Source organism: Halichoerus grypus, chromosome 4 (assembly GCF_964656455.1).
Source record: "Halichoerus grypus chromosome 4, mHalGry1.hap1.1, whole genome shotgun sequence".
NCBI lineage: Eukaryota > Metazoa > Chordata > Mammalia > Carnivora > Phocidae > Halichoerus > Halichoerus grypus.
The window spans coordinates 13,984,277-14,009,727 of record NC_135715.1 but is presented as its reverse complement, the minus strand read 5'-3'; the positions used below and the strand labels follow the sequence as shown (position 1 = coordinate 14,009,727).

The 25,451-nt window shown below is 37.7% G+C and overlaps 1 protein-coding gene and 1 pseudogene across 3 annotated transcripts in view; both read left to right on the top strand.

The window, feature by feature from the left end:
- The window catches only part of HS6ST3 (heparan sulfate 6-O-sulfotransferase 3), a 650,113-nt gene that overhangs the window by 469,917 nt on the left and 154,745 nt on the right, over positions 1-25,451 (top strand). The gene's annotated exons all lie outside the window — the stretch shown is intronic.
- LOC118527958 (ubiquitin-conjugating enzyme E2 variant 3-like) overlaps positions 9,019-25,451 on the top strand; it is a 63,085-nt pseudogene continuing 46,652 nt past the window's right edge.

Sequence of the window (25,451 nt, the reverse complement as noted above, 5' to 3'; positions counted from 1 at the left end):
ACATCATTTCTATTTTTATGATACCTATTGTTTATTTGTCTCCCCCACCTAGAAGTTACATGAGAGCAGGACTGTTGGCCGTTTGCTTCCCTGATTTATGTAGAGCATGAAGAGCTATGACTGGCATGCAGTGGAAACTGTATAAATACCTATGAATGAATGATCTGCCTTGGAAGACAATTCATCTTTGACATTTATTTCCTTTCCATTTTCAATCTATACTGAAATCCGACCTTTTCTAAGTCCTTCCTTGGTGGCTTTTCCTCTAAAGTGCTCAAAGAATAGGATAGGTTCTAAACTAGTCAGCCACCTTTAGGGTTTTGGTCCAGAAGCTGAGGCTGGCATGAGGGCTATGTTTATTTGAAATAATCAAGTACAGAAAGAGTACAAGAATGAGTGCTGAATATCAAATCGGGAAGTAGAATTTAAGTCCAAGAGGCATGTGGAACTTGCCTGGAAACAGATAACAAAGCTAAAGGGTCAGAAGACTGGACTACAAGGATGATGCAGCAGGGGAAACAAGGTGTGAAGACCACAACAACAGCCATAAGTAGGCCTATGGGTGTATTTCTGTCAGCCTGCAAACCCTGCTATGTGTGGGTAGGTCGTCTGATAAAGCTGTAATAGTGGTAGTTGGTTCTGTCTTTCCGATGTTTCTTCCATTCATTCTGTCCTTTATGTTCCTTCTATTACCTCAATCCTGGCAAACGTGAGTTGGTGATACAGGAATAGCCTGTTCTTTGTGAGCACAGCTCTCTAACCCAACATTTACCTCAATACCAGATTCATTTTCCAGATCATAGTGTCGATTCTGTCCCTCCTTCCTTTTAAAATTCCTTAGTGTCTCCTCATTGGCTACTGGATAAGGGCCTGACTTGTTAGTCTAGACTTCAAGGTTTAACCCCAATCTAGATTTTGAAACTTCTTTTTGCCTTACTTCTCTATAATCAATTATGTATTCATTCATTCAACAAATTTTTATTGACCCATAGTATGTGCCAGGAATGAGCAAATTTTCTTATCATACTTACACCATTCCCTAAGTCTACATTATATGTTCTTATTTCTGCCCCTTTCCTAATGTGATCCTATTTTCCTGGAATGTTCTTTTTCATCACATCTCTGACTATAGAAATCATATTTGTCTTTTAATACATAGTTAAAATGCCTTGTCTTCCACATTATCAGCCCTGACCATATCCATAATGGCCCCATCTTCTGATATAGACTTACCATGGCATCCACACCGATGGATAATCTTCTCCCTCCTGTTACTGCTGGCTTGGCTCCCTTGCTGCACCCTCCTCTCCAGATAAGTGAATCTACTTGTTATCCCTGAGCATGCCATACCCTCCTTACCTCAGGCTCACATTCTTCTCTTGGCTTGTAGAACTCTTACTCCTTCTTCGGCCGTTAAAATGAGTTCAAAAGCATCTTCTTCAAGAAACATTTCTCTGTCTCCTTCCCACCCTCGGATCAAGTCCTAACAATCCCTCCTCTCTTTGGACATTCTCAGCATCTGGCTTTGTGTGCATTGAGGTACCTGTTTCATACGTTTTGTATTCATTGGATTATTGACATGCCTTTTCCCTCATGTGGCTTGAAGCTCATTTGGACCACAGGAACCATATTCTCTTTGGTTCTCTATCCCCACAGTATGTAGCCCAATTCTCTGTTCATAAGAAAGCCTTCAGTAAGTGTGGAATGAAAGAATGCAGAATGTGGAATGAATATTTGACTTTATATGTTAATAGTCATGACAAATATCAGATATGTAAAAGTTTAATACCTGGTATTTGGTCTCAGGTATATAGTCTCACACATACAAACTGCATTAGATTCTATTATATATAATGCAGTCACATAATACATTCTATATATATATACACACATGTATATATATCTATGTATATACATATATATGTATATATACACATGTCTGTGTATGTATAAAATATATCATAGTAAGTTTCTACTATATATCTGGTCTGTATGTATGTGTATAGTAGATATATATGTGTGTGTGTGTGTATACACATGTGTGTATATATATATAATACTGTATTAAATCTCTACCATTTTATATAATACAGTCATATAGTACAGTCTTTCTGTAGAGATACATATAGAAACATATCTCTATATATACACACACATAAGCATGTATGTATATATATAAAATTTGGCATGCAGTCCCTAGTACATAATAGAAATACAATGCCATTGCCTTCCCTTGGGCTAAATGTATCGAGAAAGCTCAATAGTTAACTAACAAGAAGTACAGGTCAGAGCATCATGGTCTCATGGCTGTCTAGTGCAGAACATGGGCCACGTGTGTGAAAGTGGTGACCTGGGTGGTGTTGGCACAGGCCACCTGGGTAGTTCTTGGCACAGGGAACATGCTATGAGCTGTGAGAGTATCTCATAAGCTTCCCGATGGGGTCAGAAACAATGGTGCTTTTCCAGTTCCTAACCTTGTCCCTTTGTCCCACATGTTCTGACACTGTGTCTGTCAGGTCAACCCTCTTATTAGTTCCTGACTCTCTTTTCATCTCAGGGAGCGATCATCTCTCCAAGAAGAGGTTAGGCCTTCTGGAACACTGGCAAAGGTAGTGCCAGGGCATGCTAGATGACTCTTCTGTGTGAAAAAAGGATTTCCCTGAGTGTAAATCCATCCGTCCACCTGACCCCCATTCAAACATAGATAATTCACTCCCTGCCAGTCACCACATCAGTGAATCCCCATCTGCAGTCTGAGGCCCAGAAACAGATGCATAAACACACATTTTCTTTCCTTTCCACCCTCCTCTTCTCTTCCTTCCCTCCTGTCCTCCTCTCCTTTCCTTCCCTTTCTGTCTGCCCACCTATCTCTTGCCTTCTAGTTCCTTAAGATATGGCTCTGCTTTGATGTACTTTGTACACACAATACAACATTCTGATGGTTAAAATAACTGTTGTCACCTTCTATTGAATTGTTGATATGAAGGCTTATGGATTGAAAACATCTCACCTATTTGTTCTTGTTTGTACAGTGCATTAGAAATATTTTTTGTATGCTTCTTTGGAAGAAAGATGGAATTCAAACAGGTAATTAGCAATCTGTGAATTATGCCTCTAGTCTTTGAAGACCTTTGTGGGCTATGGTTCTGAAAATATTGCTGCAGTCAGCAATAGGACTCTTGATTACTCTAAAACTGAATTTAAAAAGGCATTGCTGGCCATGTTTGATCTCATGTTTGGTAGCTCTTTAGAAATGCCATAAAAACAAGCAGCACTGCTAGAGGAAGTGAGGAGGATTTTCTTATGGTATCACAAAGTTCAAATCACATCATAATAATCATTAGTGGATTGACAACCAAATTCTCATGGTTGACTGCTGTGCAAGAAAATAAAAATGCTTTTGAAAAGACATATATATTTTTTAAATGTCACTACTATTTGGGGTCTGGTGTTTGTTAAAATCTTTTCTGAGGTAAACGTGAAGTCAGGAGATCCTCACTTCATTACTCATCCTGGTCTTGAACCAAGAAGTTTGGAAGGACCCAATTGTCTATTCATGGAGCATGACTGATTGTTACCTTCCACCCCTTCCCAAAGAAACTGAGGCTGAATTGTAGGCAATGTATAAAATCTTTAGAAACTTTTGTGTTTACAATCACCACCTGCAAAAAATAAATATTCTGATTGAAGCAAAGGAAATCTATATTGAACGAGACCGTCTATGGTCCATTTTTAATTATGAATGTAAGCACACATTCCATCTTTATCTCTTTTACACATACTAGATGTGCCTGTTCCTCAAGCCATCATTATTAGGAAACAGCCTGGAGTTAACGTGTCTGAAGCGATTATTTAATTTGACTCGGGCAGTATCAGTTTTTCCCCTCAAGAGTTTACATTACAAAATGTTGAAGAAGGAACTTCTTGGTTGAGTTGGCTGGCTTACCAGCAATTTTTGTTATTTTTAAGGTGTTTATAAGTGAGGTAATAGCTCACCTGAGCCCTTAGGACACTGTTAAATTTATATTTTCTCTCTGCCAATATCTGTAAGGGGAGAGTAAAATGAGCATCTTAGTTCCTTACTGTACGCTTTTCAATGCAACTGGTCGTCCACCTTCCTTGAGGGGGCTAAATCAGGGGACATTGCAGATGTGCTAAAAAATGTGCTTCAAAGTCTAGTTCAATAGGGAATACCAAAGTGTTTAGAACACACAAGATTACTGCTGATCTCCAGGAGGGTGAATGCATTAGAAAATATCATTACTGATGTTCAAAACATCATTGAGTTCTTACTTGAAACTTGTAAACAGGCTGCAAAAGGGAGGCTTGCTGATTTTTGTTTAGGTTTTCTTCATTTGTATCTATCCCAAAATAGTCTTCTTGGAAGTCTATAAAAACAACAACAGCAACAACTAGTCCTTTCATTTACAAGATTGTTCGAAGACCGTCTGTTATATCAGTAATGAGCTGTTTCCAGGAAGAAAATAGTGATTGTATGCACTGAAGAATATCATTGCTAGTGCTGAGAAAAACCAGGCATTGTGGATGAAGAGTAAAATGAAACTCTACCAAACACACACAGATCTTGTCCCTCCCATACGTGCCACATGCACATTTTGGTCCTGGAAACTGGGTGAGGATGGCTAGGAAAGAAGGAGAGACAGACAATTTGATGATAGAAAGTAAAGATGTGTCTTCTAACACTTGTTTACTTGTCAGCCTTCTATCATGCTGTTCAGGGCTCTCTACAGATTCTGGAAGAAGATCCAGCATCTCAAGAACAAAGAAGTGGGCTGAGCATAGTTTATGCTAGTAAAAGATGTCACTCATTTTCATTGTTGTTATGATTACCACAATTATAATTCAGAATCTGTGGTTGCCAAGAGGAAATTAGATAATGTATAAAACATAGCAATAGATATAATCCCCTCCAGAGCTTCCAATTTAGACTCCTATTTCTGTGCCTTTGTTCATAACCTGAGAGAATTATGAAGATCATCTTTGGTCTATGTTTGAAAAAGCATTATTAAAAATAACTCATGTCATTTTTAAAAAGGCAGGAAAAATAAATTATAGCAATGGGACTAGATGCCAGGTATAGTTAAAAGTTATACGCTGAGTTGAGCAGAGCAGACCACTAATGCAATTAGTAATTTATTCTCCATTAATGCTTTCCATCCATGATTTCTCAGAATACTTTACAATATCCCAATTATATCACACACCCTTTCATTTATTATAGGGAAACCTCATTTTATTCCTATCACAAATCAGAAGTTCAGATCTGTAAATTATTAGATAGTGAACTGATCTTCAAAAGATAGACCAAAAATACATTGTTGGAACTCATTCTCAACCCTATTTCAAACTTCTACTCACTTTGGGACTAGAATAACGATCAGGAACCTAAATGAACCCTAAGTATGATGGTATGGAAGTTGTGTGTTTGGGGCCAAGGCTCTGGGCTTAAAATAAGGGCTACCATAAAGCTTTCTTCTTTTGGTGAGTGCTCCGCTCTGAGCCATTCCATAGTAGAATGGGAGAAAGAGAGGCGAAAGAGGGGCAATAGAGGGGTGCTGGTTGGGTCCTTCAACAAACTGGCTATACTGAGAAACTAGGGCTGATGTGCCTGAGTTCCAAGTATTTAGGTGAGTTCTAAATCTTTTTTTTTTTTTTTTAAAGATTTTATTTATTTATTTGAGAGAGAGAGAATGAGAGACAGAGAGCATGAGAGGGAGGAGGGTCAGAGGGAGAAGCAGACTCCCTGCCAAGCAGGGAGCCCGATGCGGGACTCGATCCCGGGACTCCAGGATCATGACCTGAGCCGAAGGCAGTCGCTTAACCAACTGAGCCACCCAGGCGCCCTAGGTGAGTTCTAAATCTTAAATCTCATAGCAAACTGACTGGATTTATGTATATTATACCTAAAACAATGTCATTATTGCTCTAAAGCCATATTTGGAATGCCTCTCCACTGGATGCTGATTGTCAAAACCTAGATGTGTTAGAGCCAAATGGATTACTCAGACTTCCTTTAATTGTGTGTGTGTGTGTGTGTGTGTGTGTGTGTGTATGTGTGTGTGTGTGTAAAAGAGAGAGAGAGAATGCATGTATCTCTATGGCTGTTTTTTTTGTTTTTGTTTTTGTTTTTTTTCTGGAACATGCCTCACATAGCAAAGCAAGAAAAGAAAGGTAGAATTCAGCCAGCTCTAATATTTATTCAGTACAAGCAAAAAGAGACACTCTTTTCCTATTTTCATTTATTGCAAGGCAAAATTATAAAAATAATAAGGATAATTTTAGAAAGAGAAAGACATCTAGAACTCATTCACTTTTAAGATGAAACAAGAAGGGACTGGAACAAGAACGCAAAAGTGTATCTTGTCATCGTTGTTTCAAAAGAAATTTTTGGGGAAGGGGCGCCTGCGTGGCTCAGTCGTTAAGCGTCTGCCTTTGGCTCAGGTCATGATCCCAGGGTCCTGGGATTGAGCCCCGCATCTGGCTCCCTGCTCAGCGGGAAGCCTGCTTCTCCCTCTCCCACTCCCCCTGCTTGTGTTCACTCTCTCGCTGTCTCTCTCTCTGTCAAATAAATAAATAAAATCTTTAAAAAAAAAAAAAGAACGAAAAAAAAGAAAATTTTGGGGAAGTCTGAAAAGTGCTTTGCTGTGAGTGCTGGTGGTTTAGAGATGCTATTGGCAACTTCTGCAGAAGGAACTTTTGTGAAGAAGCTGCCTGGCTGTGGTCATGCTGACACCAGAAGTGTTCAGTGGATCTTTCAGAATTGTGTATGGCAGTAGACGTGGAAAAAGAAGTGGAGAGAGAGGGATGGAAGCACGTCTGTTCTAAAACTCTATTTTAACACGTGCAAATTCAGTATTCAAAGTTACCATCCAGACAATTGTGAAGAAGAAGGGGCACACCATGACCAGTATTGGAACTCAGGCTTAAATAAAATGATTAAGAGGCATTGGCCATAAAGAAGCACATCAAAACTGAAGCAACATCTGACTTTGCAGTTGCATGCAACTTCACCCACATCAAGATTAAGAACATTCCTGGCATTCTAGAATGTTCAGTTGTACACTTGCCCCAGAGGTACTAATGATTTTTTACTTCTATCACCATTGATTAATTATGCCTTATTCCTGATGTTCATAAAAATGAAATAATACTGTGTGAACTTTTTGTGTGTGTCTGGTGCCTCAACATGATATCTTATGAGATTTATTCACGTTATTTTATGTATTGTTAACTTGTTTAATTTTTAATGCGGTCTACTAATCTATTTTATGTCACAATTTCTTTATCTGTTCTTCCATTAATAAACATTTGGGTTGTTTCCAATTTCTGGCTATTATGAATGAGAATTCTCTGAACATTCCCATACATGTCTTTTGATGGATATATGTACTTGTTTCTCTTTGGACTATGCCTAGGAGTGTGATTGCTGGATCATAGGGTAATAATGGCAAACAGTTTTTCAAATTTGTTTGCACCAGTTTGGCTTCCTCAAGGAAGATATGAATGTTCAAGTTTCTCCACATTCTTGCCAACAAGTGATATTATCAATCTTCTGGATTTAGCTATGCTAAAAGGAATGTTTAATTTTCATTTCATTAATAATTAATTATATTGGTTTTTGCTAATTTATGTGGATATTCTTTTTTGTATAGTGCCTGTATGTTGTATATTTGTCCAATTTAAAAAGTAGGTTTGTGGGGTACCTGGGTGACTCAGTCGGTTGAGCATCTGACTCTTGATTTAGGCTCAGGTCATGATCTCAGGGTCATGAGATCAAGCCGTCATTGGGTTCCGTACTGGTTGTGGAGTCTCCTTGGGATTCTATCTCTCCCTCTCCCTCTCCCCTCCACCTCCTTCAAAAAAAAGTAGGTTTAACTTTTTCTTACTAGTTTGTAGGAGTTTCTGAGATATACTAAACTAAGCTTTGTGTTGGATATTTGTATTATAAATATCTTCTCTTCCTCTTGGATTATTTTTCATTCCTGGCATCTTTTGATAAATTAGTTCTTAAATTTAATGAGCTATAATTTATCATTTTTTCTTTGATATATATTGCTTTTGCATACTAATTAAGAAATTATTTTCTACCCTAAGGTATGAACATATTCTGTTTTCTTCTGGAAAAAAATTTTTTTTTCACATTTGGTTTCTTGGGCTATTTCATGTTAGTTTTTAAATGTGGTGTGAAATAATGGGGCAAGGGTCTTTTTTTTTCCTCATATAGATACTCAAGTTCTCTAGAGCCATTTCTTGAAAATAATTTTTTTCCTACTGAATTTTAGTGGCATCTTTGTCAAATCAATTGACTGTATATGTGTGCATCTATTTCTGGACTGCCTATTCTGTGTACGCATAGTCTTTTGCAAATTTCTTTTCCACTTAGTATATTATGGTTATATTTTTATGATAATAAATATTCAACATAATGCCCTTTTAATGAATAGACAGGATTTAATTTATAGATACACTAAAATTTACTTACTCCCCATGGCTTATGAATTCACTTATTAAATTTATTTTCTCTCTTATGTATACTGAATCATTATGAATTTTCCATACAAAAGCTGTAAGAATATCAAGACAATTAAATTTTTAATGAAGAGAAGCTCTATTATATACTGTGAAGTGCATTAACATAGCATCAAAAGAACTGAATTCCAATGAAGATTCTGCCATTTTACTTGGTCTCATCTATAATTTGGGCACAATAACACCTACTTCTCAGAATTATAACAGAATATAGCACATTAATGGACATGAAAATGCTTTGAAAATTATAAATTATTATAAAAACATCTTTCCTTATTGATAAATAATAAAAGCTTGACAAGCATAATATCATTTTAGCTTATTTGACAAACATAAAGTCATTCAAGCTTGTTTATGAGGAAATGGACCTTACCTGGGACAAGACTCTAATTTGGAAGAGACCTCCAATCTTCAGTAACTTTAAATTATAGTAACCTTTTAAACATTAAGTACGTGTCTTAGCTCCAAAATTGGAGCCATCCTAAATCTGTAATTGTTAGGTTAATTAAATAAATGATTTCAAAGTTTCAAGAAGTACTTCCGCTGTGTTCCTTGTCATCACCTGATGAGGCATGGCAGGCAGACTTGCTCGCCTAGATTGCAAAAATCAATGAAGGTGTCTCAGACATAAATTCAAAGACCTGGGAAAATGATGAGAATAAAACAGCCCATAAATTTACTATGGTTGGAGTCAGATAATTATGCATTGCTTGGACACAATGACATTGCAAAAGGATGGTCCTCTTAGACATTTTAGAATGGTCTGCAGGAGACATGATGACCTTGACATCTTCAGCCTTCCCAAAGTAGAGAGCAACAAAGATGTGTCTGCCTTTGCTCATTCCAAGGTGTTGCTCCTCACACTTAGCTCCTTGGATAGTTCTCAGGCCTACATTCCTGAGTTTCAGGGAAATATGGATTTATTCAGAGCACTAGTCCCAGTCCTGTGACATTTTAGTTAACACAGTGTCCTGCTTGTTGCATGTTAGCCAGTGGAAATAATAACCTAAATGACATGGAAACAGTGCATTTCCTAAAAACTGAATGACTGGAATTGGATGCAATTCTATTCGTAGTGAATGCAATCTATCATTACAAGTGTTTTGAAAGCACAGACTTTGGAAAAAGAGTACGTGTTATTGGTGGGCAAGGAGAAGATAAAATGTCCACAATGAGCTGCTGAAAAGAAGCAATGAGTCATTACTTGTAGGTGCAGGGTACAACAGAGTCATGAAATTGTTGAGGGTAAAATGTCATATATCTGTTTTGTTGGCATATCAGTCACTGATCTGGTTCACAGTTTTGTGAACAATAAGAAAAAAGTGCACTCTCCTTTAGTTTTAGGAGAAGGACTATTATGACAAGAATAGTGAAACATTCTTTAAATTTTCCTTGTATCCTTAGAACTAATAGGGTATCTGAAATCATCAAAACCATAGTAAAAGAAGATAAAGTGACTGAGAAACTAAAAATCACTTATCTGTGTTCTCCCAGAATAGTTAAACATTTAATTCCAAATTGCAGAGATAACCTAAAAGGAAAGGTATCCAAAGAATAGGGTGTTAAAACTTCTTTATCTCATTACCTCTTCTCACAACTGTTTAGTTAAGGTGGACGGTGTCTTCATGAACTTTGTAATTTAAATCCTTGACGTGCTAATTAATGAGGAAAAAAAGTCACAGCTTCTTTGGTGTTTTGTGGTATCTATGTACTGTCTAGAAGAAACGCAACTTAGATGCAGACACAAAGAGCTTGAGAGTAAAAGGGTTGGAAAAAGATTCACTGTGAAACAGTAACCATAACGGATCTGGAGTAGTTATATTAATATCAAAAAAAGTAAACCTCAATATAATAAATATCATTAGAAACAAAGAAAGACATTTCATAATGTTAAAAGGGTCAACATGTTAGAAAGATATAATCATTATAAATGTATACACACCTAATAATAGAGACCTCCAATACTTAAAGCAAAAATAACAGAGTTGAAAGGAGAAATACACAGTTAAAAAATGGTTGGAGATTTCAGTACTGCACTCCAATAATCAATATAACATAACAGAAAAACAGCAAAGGTATAAAAGACTGAACAACATTACCAACCAGTGTTACTTAACTGATACTGTGGCACATTTCACTCAATAACTATAGAACACGTCTTTTTGGAATGGAATATTCTACAGGATAGACTATATGCTGGCCCATGCAATAATTCTCAGTATGATTTTTAAAAATTGAAATCATGCAAAGTGTATTTTCTGACCACAACAAAATTAGATATTCACAACAGAAAGAAATATGTGTCAAATATTGGGGTACTATATACTTCTAAATAACCCATGGGTCAAAGAAGAAACCAAAATGGAATAAAAAATTATTTTGAGTTGAATGAAAACTAAAACAAAGCAGGTAGAAACTATGGAATGCAATTAAAACAATGCTTAGAGGGAAATTTATAACTCTAGATGCTTATAACACCAAAGAAGAAGGTTTCCAATCCCAATAATCTAAGCTTCCATCTTAAAAAAGAAATAGAAAAAGAAAAGCAAACTAAATCCAGAATAAGAAGAAGGAAGGGAATAATAAAGATTAAAGTAGAAACCTGTGTTTACAAATTACTGAAATGGACTCAAGAAGAAATAGAAAGTCAGAAAAGATGAGTAAGTAATTACAATTAAATTACAAGTAATTTAATTAGTAATTTAAAATCTTCCCACAAACAAAAGTCCTGCCTCTTATGTCCTCAATAGTGCATTCTGTCAAATGCCTAAAGTGATAACAATTTTTACAAACTCATAAAATAGATGAAAAGGGAACACTTCTCATCTCATTTTTTTTTCAGGCCAGAATTACTCTGATACCAAAGACAGACAAAAACATCGCAAGAAAAGAAAACTATAGATGGATGTCCCTCAAAAATATAGATGCAAAACTCCTCAACAAAATATTAGCAAAACAAATTCAGTGGCATATCAAAAAGGATTCTATACCATGAGTGTGTGAGATTTGCCTTAGGAGTGCATGCTTGGTGTTACAGCTGAAAACCAACTAATTGAATAACCATATTAATAGAATAAAGAACAGAAACAACATGGCTATCTCAATAGACACAGAAAACACATTTGGTATATACATTTCTGGTCAGGGATATACATTTACGTTGGAAAACATTTTGGGAGCTTCCTAAAAAGTTGAATATATCCTTACCACACAGTCTTGTAGTGCCAAGTTCCACTTCTAGGAATCTACACAAGAGAAGTAAAAAAATATGTACACACAAAGAATTGTATGTGAATGTTTACAGCAGCAGCATTCATAATAGTCCCCAACTGGAAGCAACCCAAATGCCTATGAATTTCAAAATGTGGTGTATCCATATAATTAAATGCTATTCAGCAATAAAAAAGGAACAAAATACTGGTACATTCTACAGCATGGATGAACCACAAAAACATTACCCTAAGTGAAAGAAGCCACACAAAAACACAAATCTCTATAATATTTGATTCCATTTATATGAGATGTCCAGAAAAGGCAAATTTCCTGAGACAGAGAGGAGATCAATGGTTGCCTGTGTTCGGATGTTGAAGCAGGATTGAGTACAGACTCGGGAATTTTTTGGAGTGATAGAAATGGTCGAAAACTGACTTGTGATGGTTGCCAACTCTGGAAATTCATAAAAATCATTTAATTCTATGAATGCAATGGGTGAATTTTATGGTATGTGAATTATACCTTAAAAATGATATAAAAAGTCTTAGTATTTTCATCTGTAAAAAATGGATATACACATTATGTGTGTGTGTGTATAAGAAATGAGATAATTCATAGAAACAACTCTACAGTGTTTGACAGAGTAACAGTGAGTCCACATTTGTTATCATCATCATCATCCTCCTCTTTGTCTTCCTCCTCCTCATCTTTATACTGAATCTAAACATCAGTCTTCAAGACTGTAGTTTTGAACTGGGCAGCAGAAAATACTATCCAAGCTGGTATAGATTGGTAACGTTCAAAATTAATGGTCTCTAACTGGCTGAATGCTTTGATGCCTCGTGGCAGTTCTCTGGCTCTCACTCTGAACCTTCTATTCTTTTCACAAAGCTCTTCAAAACCCCATCTCCGTCCTGCTACCTCCTACTTCACGGAGAATAGCATGTCTATGAAGGGATCCTTTGAAAATATTTCTGCATCTCCAGTGATCTTTCCATCTTCTTTCTCCCAGTGTCAAAATTGCCCCTTCTCCTTTTCTTGGGCAATTCTTGCTTCTGCCCTGGATGAAGTCCTTTGACTTCCTCAGAGACCTTATCAGCATTTTTCCATTAATAAACAAAATCAAAAATATTTGCCAATCCAAAGCTCCTTTTCATTCTTTGTTTATCCATTCATGCCTTCACTGATGTATCCAACAAATTTTTATTGGATGCCTACATTGTGCCAAATACCTTCCCAAGGTTAAGAGACATGATGGTCAGTAAGAGAGAAATGGCCCTTGCTCTCACGGAGCTTATACACTTCAGTAGAAACAGTAGTTAAAAATAGTTAGAAGAAGGGTGCCTGGGTGGTTCAGTCAGTTAAGCATCTGCCTTCGGCTCAGGTCATGATCCCAGGATCGTGGGATCAAGCCCCGCGTCTGGGCTCCCTGCTCTGAGGGGAGCCTGCTTCTCCTTCTCCCTCTGCCGCTCCCCCTGTTTGTGTTCTCTCTCTCAAATAAATAAATAAATCTTTAAATAAAGTAAAAATAGTTAGAAGACTAATTAACTTTAATTATTAATAAGTACAACAAAGGAAAAATATGGGAATACTGAGAGAATATATAGTGGAAGCTCCAGGGATAGATCACTGAGAGTTATATTTAAAATGAATTGTGAAGTATGAATAGGATCTAACAGGCAGTTGGAGATGTAGGACAGGGGGGTAGGGAAAGGAATTCCTAGCAAAGGGACCAATATGTACAAATGTCTTGAAGCCAAATATAGGAGAATTGCCTGGGTTTGGGACTAGAGAGGCATAATTTGGGTCCCAGCTCTGCCACTAAGTGTCATGATGTGGTCATGAGCTATGAGTGACAGAGCCCATCTGAAGATCTAAGAGCACAGTAGTCTTACTATCCTGCATGAATAACTTCATACTTTTCATACATTATCTCGCCTAGTCCCCACAGTAACTCTAGGTGTTATTACCTTCACTTTGAAATGTGGGATCAGAGATTCATAGGGCTTGATTCGCTCAAGGACATTGACTAGTAAGCGTTAACACAGGCTTTACTAAGTCTTTTGGAATAAGTTATGTTACGGTGATTTTGGCATACAGCAAGAGCTCGATCTGATTTCTTTTTTACCTATTTCTTTCTTTTGCCCTTTCCTTTGACATCAGAGGACCATCATCAATTCATTGAAATACATTACATTCATGCTGATTTTTTTCTGGTATTCTTTTCTTTCCAATATTTTTGTTAGATTAAGATTTTGCTACTATTAAACAGGGATATGGTTAATTTTTAAGTGGCTGAGTGTGTTTTCTTTTTCTCTTTATGATCGCTGCTGTTTAATATCACAGTTAGAAGGGCACGGCAATATTTTTGAGCTTCAGCTTCCTTATTTCTATAACACAAGGGGTTTGATCTAGAGAGTAAGTATGGTCATTTCCATCTCTAATAGGCTGTGAATGTATCTTCTGGACTTATGTGTAACTTCCGAAATTTTACTTCTTTATCAAATAATAGTTATACTTTATGCCTTCGTGAGAATAAGTAGATGAAAGTCATTCATATAACTATTTCATCTTGTTTCAAGATATAGAATTTGTAGATAGGATGATGCATCTAGTTAGGTGACATTTTTATATAGAATAAATTTATGAGCCAAAACATTTGAAGTTTACACTGTAAGACATTTAAAGTGTCTTAAAGGATAATATCAATACATTTTAATTATACAGTGTCATCTGTGATGAATTACACCAGTATATTTGCCGATTTTTTGTTATGTAGGATGTCATTTAATCATGGAATCAAAAATGTCTTTCTCATGCTAAGATAGATGGTCTTTTAAGCCAAGATAAACAACAGATTTCCATTTGTATTTGTTTTATTTATGATATTCACAAGATACTATGACTATGGATTGTGCATAGAGTAATTTATATTTTGCTAATGCCAAGGTCTATAAACAGTATTGAATATGAAGTAAAAGTACATTTGTAAGGCCGTATTTAAACACAGAAATAGATAACCGAAAGTAGCCACCACTTCAGGTAGATTTTTCTATTCTCTTAATATCTAACTTTAACTTGTAACAAATGTTCTGAAAGGGTCAGTATCCAATTAAACTCTTGTACTAAATGTTGAATGCAGAAGCAGTTGCTTCTTTACAGAAAATATGCCTTCTGGAAACTTCTAAAATGCATGTCATCTTTTGAGTATAAAAAAGCACATTTGTTATCCTAGTTCAGAGATAATTGCTTGGCATTAGGTTGGTTGGGACGTAAATTTTACTCGTTTCTGTCAGCTAGTGTGTCAACTTCCTAAACTCCATCTCCATCTGCCCCTCCAGTGACAAGCCGAGTATCATTCTGCCTTCCACCAAAATGATAATGACTCGTAAATGTAAATTTCATTGAAATCACACGTGTGGAAACATTATTAACTTTTCTTTCTTTTTTTTTTTTAAAGAATAGAGAAATCAGATGGGTTGATCCTAGTTCAATAACATTATATAAAAAATCCCTTCCAAACTAATTTGCTTTCCTTGTTACAATGGTGTAAACATATTATTGGTTTCCTGCCCCCCTCCTTTTTTTTTTTTGTAAGAATTATACATGCATTTGGCTGTCAGGACTTTAGATATAATAGTATCATAGAAGAGGTACTTACTATGCCTTCCTCTAGGTTGAGGGAGAGAGGTAGGGAGACTAGCCACCTGCGTATGCCCTTATGCCAGGATTCTTGTTTCTAAGCCCAGAAGCCACAATTTAACACCACAGACGGTGACTCTAAGGGAAATGCCTTTAATAAAAATGGCTGTTATTTTCAAAGTACTGACTGCTTTTGTTTTTTTCCTAATGTTCACCAAGTCCTAACTATTTGCCATACTCTGTTTTAAGCTATTTGAACATATTAACTCCTTTTAATCCTGACAAGAACGCTTTGAGATAGATACCTTCATGACGCCCATTTTGCAGATGAGAAAACCAAGGCACAGATAGGTCTCTCACACACACTCACGCATAGCTGGTGAGAGGTGAAGCCAGGATTTGAACCCAGGCGGTCTGGTCGGGTGGAACCTACCCTTTTATACACGACATGTTGGTTTTGTGTTTGTTTACCTTTTAGCATACTGTCTTAGTCAGTCCTGAGAAAAACCTAATCACGCAGAATGAGAAAACTGATGATCAAAAAGTTTAGACAATGTCCTTGAGTGTACACAGCTAATGGAATTAAGTGGCAAAGTGATGCCTAGTTGACACTAAGGCGCATGCTCAGAATGCGTTCTAGCATCCTAAGAAGCGCCACCCACTGGCCCATTCCCTGCAGGGCATGGCGCTGCTGAAGGGGGCAGGGTAGGAAAACCTCTCAGTGTTACTGTCCCTGCATCCCATCCTATGCCTGGAAAAATCCTGTCCGGGGGCTGCTGAACTGGCCGGTGCACGCTCAGTGCTGTGGCCCACCAGTTCTGGGGAAAAGGGAAGGCAGAAATGGGAGGTGAGCACACAAGTGTAACTCGCCCCTCCTCCCCTGCGCCTTTTTTTTTTTTTTTTTTTTGGTATTATGTACATTCAACCTGTTCATCCAGCCTTTAAAAAAAAGAAAAGAAAAAAAAAAGGCAATGTAGTTTTCTTATAAAGATATGAGATCCTGGCACATTAGTCTTACATTTACCCTTGAGGATAAGAATTCTTGCTGAGGAAGAAGTGAGCTATAAAATATGGATACCATGTCTCAAGTATTTAAGTATAAAGCGATAAACATGTAGATGGGGCCATTAATGAACATTAATTGCTTTAAATTAGGTTTTATTGTGCAGTGGGTAAATTGGAAAGTACACATTTGCATTGGTAATAGAAAATTAATTTAAATGCTTCAGGAAGCAAAATATCACCTGATGTGCTAAAACCTGTTATTTGTGGTAGACTTAAAAGAAAACTGGAAGGGCACTGTGTATTAAGATAAAATAAAATAAAATAAAACTATATTAAACAATGCAGGAGGCACACACATGTGTAAATACCTCCTTAGGTGTAAACCCTGGCCAGCTACTGAGTTTGCTTAGGCCAAGAAAGGTCCCAGATGGCAGCTGGTTTAATGTTACGTGTTTACTGCACTGTGTCGATAAAGCGTGGTGGTAATGTAATGGTGCACTGTAAATCTAGGAGTTATATGGGCCCTCAGGAGGTCATTGGATCCTTCTTCCTCCCTCCAGGGAGGACATGTCTTGAAATCTTCCAGAACAGATTGTTACCAACCCACATCTTATAAGTGCTCAGAGGGATGATGTGGCTCCCCTTCCTCAGTGGCCCATTTCTAGCCAAGACCCAGCTGCATAAGGAAGTCCTCCTTCATGCACCTCGTAGTCTCTCCAGTGATAGTTTAAACCTCTGTTTTCTTATTTTATTTCTGAACAGCTGGATATAAGATTTGGTGGCTCTTCAACTTTCCTATACTTGGATATACTTTTCTTCTCTTGACCACTTAAAAAAAATGTTTTTTTAAATATTTGTATCGTTTTGCCCTGGATCCTGCTCTGAAAGGGATAGTATTTAAAAATGTTAAAATTTCTCTAGCAGCTGGAGGAATTGTCATCAGAGTTGTCATACTGACTTAGCCAGTGGTGCTGGTGTTCCTTAAGACCAGGAAGAGTGAGAGAGACGTGGGTCTGGGAGACAGAGCAGGGAACTGAGGATTAAGTAGCAGAGAATACACTGATGTGGGGTTGAGGGGACAAAATGAGGCTAGAGACTTACATGTGAGAGCCATCATCAGTGCATAGATTATTTTCAAAACGGTGGGATTGAATGAGCTAACTGAAGGAGTAGATGTAGAAAGTGAAGTTACATATAAAAAGAACTGAGCCTCGAGCCTCAGGGCACTTTGGCATTTTGAGATCTGAAAAGAGAGGGATGAACCTGCAAAGAAGACTCAGAAGAAGTGAGGCCAGAGATGAATGGAAAAATTAGGAGAATGTGGTGTCCTGGAAACCAAATAAAGAAATGCTTTAAGAGGATGGGAGTGGCCGGCTGTGTTTGATGCTGCTGGGAGGTCAAATGACAGAAGGTCCTTGTTGACCTTGGCAAAGTCATTTTTAGTGGTGTAATAGGGACAAAGTCTGTTTGAGGTAGATTCAAGAGACAACGGCAGATGAAAAGCAGAGCTAGGTGAATACAGACATCCTTTTCAGGGAGTTTAATAGAAAGGGGAATAGAGAGCAGGATGGCAGCAGAGGGGAATGTGAGATCAGGAGTAAATGTTTTTCAGGGATGAGATCTACCAGCAAGAATGTATACTAGTGGGAACGATTCAGTAGAAGAGAGAAATGACGATGCTGGAGAGAAAGGAAATGCCAGGGAGGGGATGGTATCCAGTGCACACGAGTGGAGTATTTTGACCTTACATCTATCCAGGATAGTTCATCTATGCTTATCAGAGGGAAGCTAGATATATGAATAAAGATGGAGGAGGTTTAAAGATTGGGCTCACTGAATAATATATTGAACTCTTCTTTATTGATATTTGAATCATATTTGTTCAGGTAATCAAATATTTTCTTCGTTCTTTGAATAATCCATTGGCCCTTGGTAGAGGGCCCGCTGTGCCAAATGGATAATGAACAGCTAACGTAAAAAGAATGTGTTGTGGTGTTTGTGCAGCCAAAGATCTTGTAAGTGCTTTTTGCCAGGCATAGCTGTCCTCCTTGGGGTCCACCACTGATGCTCCTTGGCCATACCATCCTATACCTGGGATCAGACCCCCCAGTGCAAACAAGAACAAGCTATGAACTTTAACAGGGTTTTCCTGAACACTTAGAGAAAATGAAGGCAAATTTAAGCTCCACATAAGACAAAATATAGCAAAAGAAAGGAAGCATAATTCCTTTCTGGATTGTCTGTGAACAATACATAGTGACAGTAAAGTAAATATTGACTAACCATTTGGCAGGATGGGAAGTGTGTGTGAGCGGTACAAGAGAGTAAAAGCTTTATATTCTACACTATGGAGCCAACACATAATATTTACAATGAAAAACTTAACAGAAGTATAAACATGGTATTCAGAAATGTGGGCATAAATGACAAGGAAAAATATTTGCAAGTGGCTACTGTGGAAGAGCAACTATTACAGATGGGGCGGGTGGGGCAGGGAGTGCTGATTTCACTGTAAGTTATGTAATAGTCTAACTGTTAAAACTATTATTTTGTTTTTATTTTTACTTTATTTTTTTAAGGATTTCATTTATTTATTTGATATATATATATAGAGAGAGAGAGAGATTGAGTGAGAGAGAGAGAAAATGCATGAGTCTGGGGAGATGGAGAAGCAGACTCCCCGCTGAGCAGGGAGCCCGATGAGGGGCTTGATCCCAGGACCCAAGATCATGACCTGAGCTGAAGGCAGATGCTTAACCAACTGAGCCACCAGGCACCCCTATTATTTTGTTTTTAGATGTTACTTTGATAAAAATATTTTAAGACTGAATAAATTATAACAGCATTAAGGGCTGAATTGTGCCTGTCCCAAAATTTATATGTTGAGGTTCTGAACCACATTACTTCAGAATATGACGCTATTTGGAGACAGGTTGTTTAAAGAGTGATTAAATTAAAATGAGGCCATGAGGGTGGAGCCCAGTCCAAGAAGACTGGTATCCTTAGAAGAGGAAATTTGGACACAAGACAGAAGGAAGGCCATGTGAAGACACAGGCAGAAGACACCATCTACAGGCCAAGGAGAGAGGCCTCAGAAGCAACTAACTCTGCCAGCATCTTTGACTCAGACTTCCAGCTTCCAGATCTGTGACAAAAGAAATGTCTGTCGTGTAAGCCCCCCAGTCAATGGTACTTTGTTATGGCAGCCCTAGGAAACTAATACGCTTGGGAACTCCTTTATGGCAGTTGTCCTATGGAGGACATGGATCCAGGACCCATCCTGGTGATTAAGTATTGATTCAGTTGAAGGCATTTGCCACTGTCAGTCCTCTGGGGGGACAGGGTAACTTCTGGTGCAGGAAATGAGCAGTCTTGAAATACATAAGGCCAGCATCTTCAAGTCTGTCTCTGCTTTGTCTTCACATTACGTTCTTCTCTGTGTGTGTTAATTTTCCCTCTGCCTCTCTCTTATAAGGGCACTTATGGTTGCTTTTAGGGCCCACTGGGATAATCCAGAATAATCTCCTCATCCCAAGAGCCTTAACTTAATCACATTTGCAAGAACCCTTTTTCCAAATTTACCATTCCCCAGATTAGGAACTGATATCTTTGGGTAACCATTGTTCAGCCATCTAGAGGAGGTAGCTAGTATTTTATTGCTCAAAGCTAATAGAATCTTCCCTTCTGAAATTTCAAAATGATGTGTTTTGGTGTTAGTTTCTGTCAATCATTTGCTTTGTAGGCACTTTGTGAGCAATTTAATCTGGAAACTCATGTCCTTTATTTCAGGGATATTTTCTTTATTGATTCTTTGAACTTTTTTCTCCTATGTCTTCCCGATCTTTGTCAAGAGTTCCTACCTGTCAGTTTTGCAACCTCCTGGTTCTTCCAGGTGAATTCTGTGGTCACTTAGGTTTTCTCTTGTCTTTTCTGGTCCTTGAACTTTTTGCTCCAGTTCCTGGGAGCATTCATCTTAGATCCTCTAAACATCCTATCGATATTTTACATTTCTGGTATTAAAATTTTAATATCTAAGAATAGTGTTCCTGACTTTCATTACATCCAATTCTTGTTTCATATCCACAATATTTTCTCAGCTCCGAGGATTTTTTTAATAAATTTTTTTAACTTTCCATATCATCTTTTTTTCTCCCAAGGGCTTTAAAAATTCAGTTTGTTTGTTTTTACCTCTCTCACTTATGTGGGAAGATTTCTTCAATGCCTGGATGTTTGCTCAAACTTAGTAGTGAAGTAATGCACACTTATAAGGTGATTACAGTGAGTCCGCTCTTTTGATGGGTGACCTCTGACGTCCAAGTGTCTGTTTCTATAACTGTTTTTTCCCTTTAGGTGGTCTTTGCTCTTAGAGAGAAACCCTCTAACTTTTGGGGGGGGCGTGTGAATGAAGCTGCTAGTATTGGGGGAGCTGAGTGGGGAAGGGGGCCAGCTTTTCACCACATATGAGCAGACTTTCACTTAGTCCTCCATGGCCCTCAAATGGACTCGTTGTTCCTGAGTTCACAGGCTCTGATTTAGTCTCAGCAGAGAGTCAACATTCCTTCTTCAAGATGGGGAAAAGCCATGGAAACACATGGCACCTCCAACTTCTGAGCCTTTTTCCGTTCAGCAGGTGCTCAGCTGCTTGCTTCTTCTTGGCCTGGCCCCGTCCCCTCCCCAGTCGTCCCTCCCTCACACACAGATGTGCAGTGCAGCTCTGCTCTCAAAACTTGTGTTGATATTCTTACTTGCCACTGTGTCCTTTTCCATTCTCAAAAAAAAATCCTTGTGCGTTTATGCCCTTTTTTATTCCTTTACTATTTTGCAAATTTTTTTAAAAAATCATGTTTCAGGAGTAAACAGAGATGCATGCCTGGATTCAACTTACCATGTTTAAGCTTAGTCTGAAATAACAGTAAATTTAGCACCCAAATAATCCATTCTAGCTTTAGCTCTGCCATGCCTAGCCTTCTTCCAGAATAACATGAAGAGAAATTCAGACTTGCATGTCTTATCTTTGGGAAGCTAATACTTGGACAAGAATATAAAAAACAAACAAAACCAACACACACACACACACACACACACACACACACACACCCCTTGTATAAACTGTAATTTTAAGTATAAATTTGATTTTATAAATTAGATCTCCCTTAAACTAAAGCTAAATCTAGATTTGAGAAAATGTATTTTCTAATTTCGAGAGGGAATCATTCTTCACTCTTTTCTAAATATATATAAAATCTCTCTATTATATACTTTCTATTTATATACTCCCTTTATATATTCAATTTCCAACTCTAAAAGATATATTTTCTATCTCATTCTAAAGAAAGAGCATTTTGGGTATTTCATCGAGTGTCGGGCTTCCTCAAGAATAAAATGGTAAAATGGGCAAGAACTTTCTCATATTTGCAGAATGAAAGGTCCCACTTTTTAGAAGAGAAAAAAACATTTTTTTTTCCAACTCCAAAAAACAGTTTTTCCAGTTTCAAAAATGTTGTAAGATCAAGTCTCTCCTGGATATCTAGTTATATAAAAGTGTTTTAAGAAAGCATTGCTCATCATCAGGAAAATGCAAATCAAAACCACATGATATATCATTTCACAACTGTTAGAATGGTTATCATCAAAAAGACAAGAGATAAGTATTGGTGAGAAAAGGGAACCCTTGTGCACGGTTGGTGGAAGTGTAAATTGGTGAAGCCATTATGGACAATAGTATGGAGGTTCCTCAAAAAGTCAAAAATAGAACTACCATATGACCCAGCAATCCCACTTCTGGGTATATGTCCAAAGGAAATGAAAACAGGATTTCAAAGAGATATTAGCACTCCTGTGGTCATCGAAGCATTATTAACAGGCAAGATATGGAAACAACCTAAATGTCTGTCAGTGGATGAATGGATAGAATTGTGGTATATATACAAGAGAATATTATTCAGAATGAGAAAGAAGGAAATCCTGGTGTTTGCAACAACATGGATGGACTTTGAGAGCATTGTACTAAGTGAAATAAGCCAGACAGAGGAAGATAAACATTGCATGGTATCACTTATATGTAGAACTAAAAAAAAAAAGAAAAGTCAAACTCATGACAACAGAGTAGAAGCATGGTGGCCAGAGACTGGGGGATGGAAGAAGTAGGGAGAGGTTGGTAAAAGGGTACAAACTTTCAGCTATAGCATAAATAGGGTCTGAGGATCTAAGGTATATCATGGTGACTAGAGTTGACATCATTGTATTGTATAATTAAAAATCACTAAAAGAATAGAACTTAAATATTCTCACCAGAAAGAAGGGAAGGAAAGAAGGAAGGAAGGAAGAAAAGAAGGAAGGGAGGGAGGAAGGAAGGAAGAGAAGAAAAAGAAAGAAAGAAAGAAAGGAAGGAAGGAAGGAAGGAAGGAAGGAAGGAAGGAAGGAAGGAAGAAAGAAAGAAGGAAGGAAGGAGTGGGGGAGGGAGGGAGGAAGGAAGAGAAAGGAAGAAAAGAAAGAAAGAAAGAAAGGAAAGAAAGAAAGAAAGAAAGAAAGAAAGAAAGAAAGAAAGAAAGAAAGAAAGAAAGAAAGAAAGTAAGTGGGGGAGGAAGGAAGGGAAGGAGGGAGGGAGGGAGGAACAGAGAAAGAAAGAAAAAAAGAAAGAAAGAAAGAGGGAGGGAGGAAGGAAGGAAGGAAGGAATGAAAGAGAACAAGGAGTGAGACAGGAGAGATTATTATAAGACTAAATGAAGATTGGAATCAGATTTGGAAATCGGTCTGAAGCAGCTTGAAGGACTAACTTATCTGTCCAGTTTTCACGAACAGACCACATGGTTGCTCCCTATACTGTCACTTTTTTCTGTATGGGTCTGTACCTTCTTTAGATTTTGACTCTGAATCCACTGTACCCACCAGTGCAAGTGCTGGGATGAGCCACCCTGGTTGGGTAGCTCATTATAATTGTCCCATTGCCCGGAGAGCTGTGCTCTCAGCACCATATAGGATCAGTCAGCCTTCGATGAGTTACCCTGGTGTCACTTGCTAATCCCTGGTCCAGCCAGAGCCACCTGCGCAACACAGGGGACCCAGGGCTGCTTCTTGGCACAGAGCTCTGTATTAGTCGGCTCAGGCTGTCGTAACAAAGTACCACAGAGTGGCAACAATCAGAGCTGCTTGAACCAGAAGCCAACTCTCAGGGCGTAAACACCATCACCTACACGCCCAGTGCAATGTTCAACCCCATTACAGTTCCATTAAGCAGGTGTATTTTGACTGAATTGAATGCAGTCGAATTGTCCAAGATCGGAATGCCTCGTATCAATTACAGGTAGTACCAGGCTCAATAAATTTCCCTGACAAGTTGCTTTATGATTTCCATTCTGCCCCAGGAGACAAAGGCAACTATTGTTTTTTTAAAGTCCCCATTCCCAGGTTGTAGTTGTCTCCCTTAAAGTTTTTGAGGTCTAAGTCATAATTTTCTAAATTATTTATGATTGTGTTCTTCAGAAAAGACCAAGAAAAGTTGACAAGTCTTGTGAAGTCAAGATAAATGACACCTTGTGCTCTCTTTCATCTGTAAGATCCATTTCTCTGTCAAAGGAGTAATTTAGATGGCTGTGATTTGTTCCTCAAAAAGTTATTTTGATTTTGCCAGCACCCCCTTCTTGGGCGTGGTGGTCAGCAGGTTGTATTTGTTCGAACATCTTTCCGAGTAAACTCGAAACAGGACAAGGAGCAAGGTCGTAGTCGGTAAAACAAAGTGGGCTTTATATTTGCCTTTCTTCAAATACTGCTCTGAGGTAGAGCGCGGTCACCTCTGTGGGTGGTTAGGGAGGTTTTCAAATTAAAAGAAAAAGTTGTTTGCCACATCACTGGGTCTTAGATTACAGTAAATGGAGGTAAAGCACAAGAACCTCTATGTGGTTGTCTCTTGGATGAAAGCAGGTTGTTTGGATTGGTTTGCATTTGGTAGGGTATACTTTTCTCTACCAATAAAGATGAAATAAAATGTCTGATAAGAAATAACCATTAAAAAAGGAGGTAAGTGAGTCAGATTTCTGTTGATTATATTTTGGTGGGCTTTGGGTTCCCCCCATAGCATATGTGATGTATCTGGCTGGATCAAAAACCTCTCCATTAAACAGGATGTGAATGCCTCTTCTTCCTACAATGGTCATAAGTGTTTCTTGGCATTTTAAATTTCAGTAAGGCGTCTGCGTGTATGTGTGTTTGTGTGTGTGTGTGTCTGTGTGTGTGTGTGTGTGTGTACAGTTGACTCTTGAACAACGTGGGGGTTCAGCCCCACACTGGGCTCCATGCTGGGTATGGAGCCTACTTAAAAAAAATAAAAGTCCAAATATAAGTGGACCCATGAAGTTCAAATCTGTGTTGTCCAAGGGTCAACTCTGCATATACATGAATATATATGTATGTATATACATCAGACATTTTTTGTCATTTAAGAAAAATTAAAGTGAAAGAGAAGGTTACATGTCATTTTCATTCCCTGTGCTGTATTTCTTTTTAAAAGAGATTTATTTTCAGGATATTATTAGCAGCTCTGTGCCTATATCACTTTGCACTCAATTTTCTTATATATCTTATGACATTGTGTTGTAAATATTTGATTACATCTTTTTTCTCTCCTCAAGAACTTGAGTCATGCTAGATTCACATAAATCTCATTTCAAATTTAAGTGAATATTGTACTTGATCAAAACGTTTATTTATTTATTGTTTCATGCTGAGTTCTTTAATGTGGAGAAATATTTTTAGGACTTAGGCCTATACTATTTGGTAATACTCCTAGTTGTAATACATCATTGTAGTATTCTGATGAAGAAAAACCAGTTAAAAGCAAGATTGGCTATCTGACTTCAAAAGCAATACGAAGAAGTGACAATGATATAGAGTTGTTCTGATTCCAATTTCAATTTATCTCATTAACTGTGCATCTATTAACCATCACACTGTGCACTTCGTTATTTATTTGTTTTTCTTAACAATTCAGCTATTTGTGCAGCCTGCGCAGCCTTTGGCAAAAGGAACAAAGAATGCAGAATTTC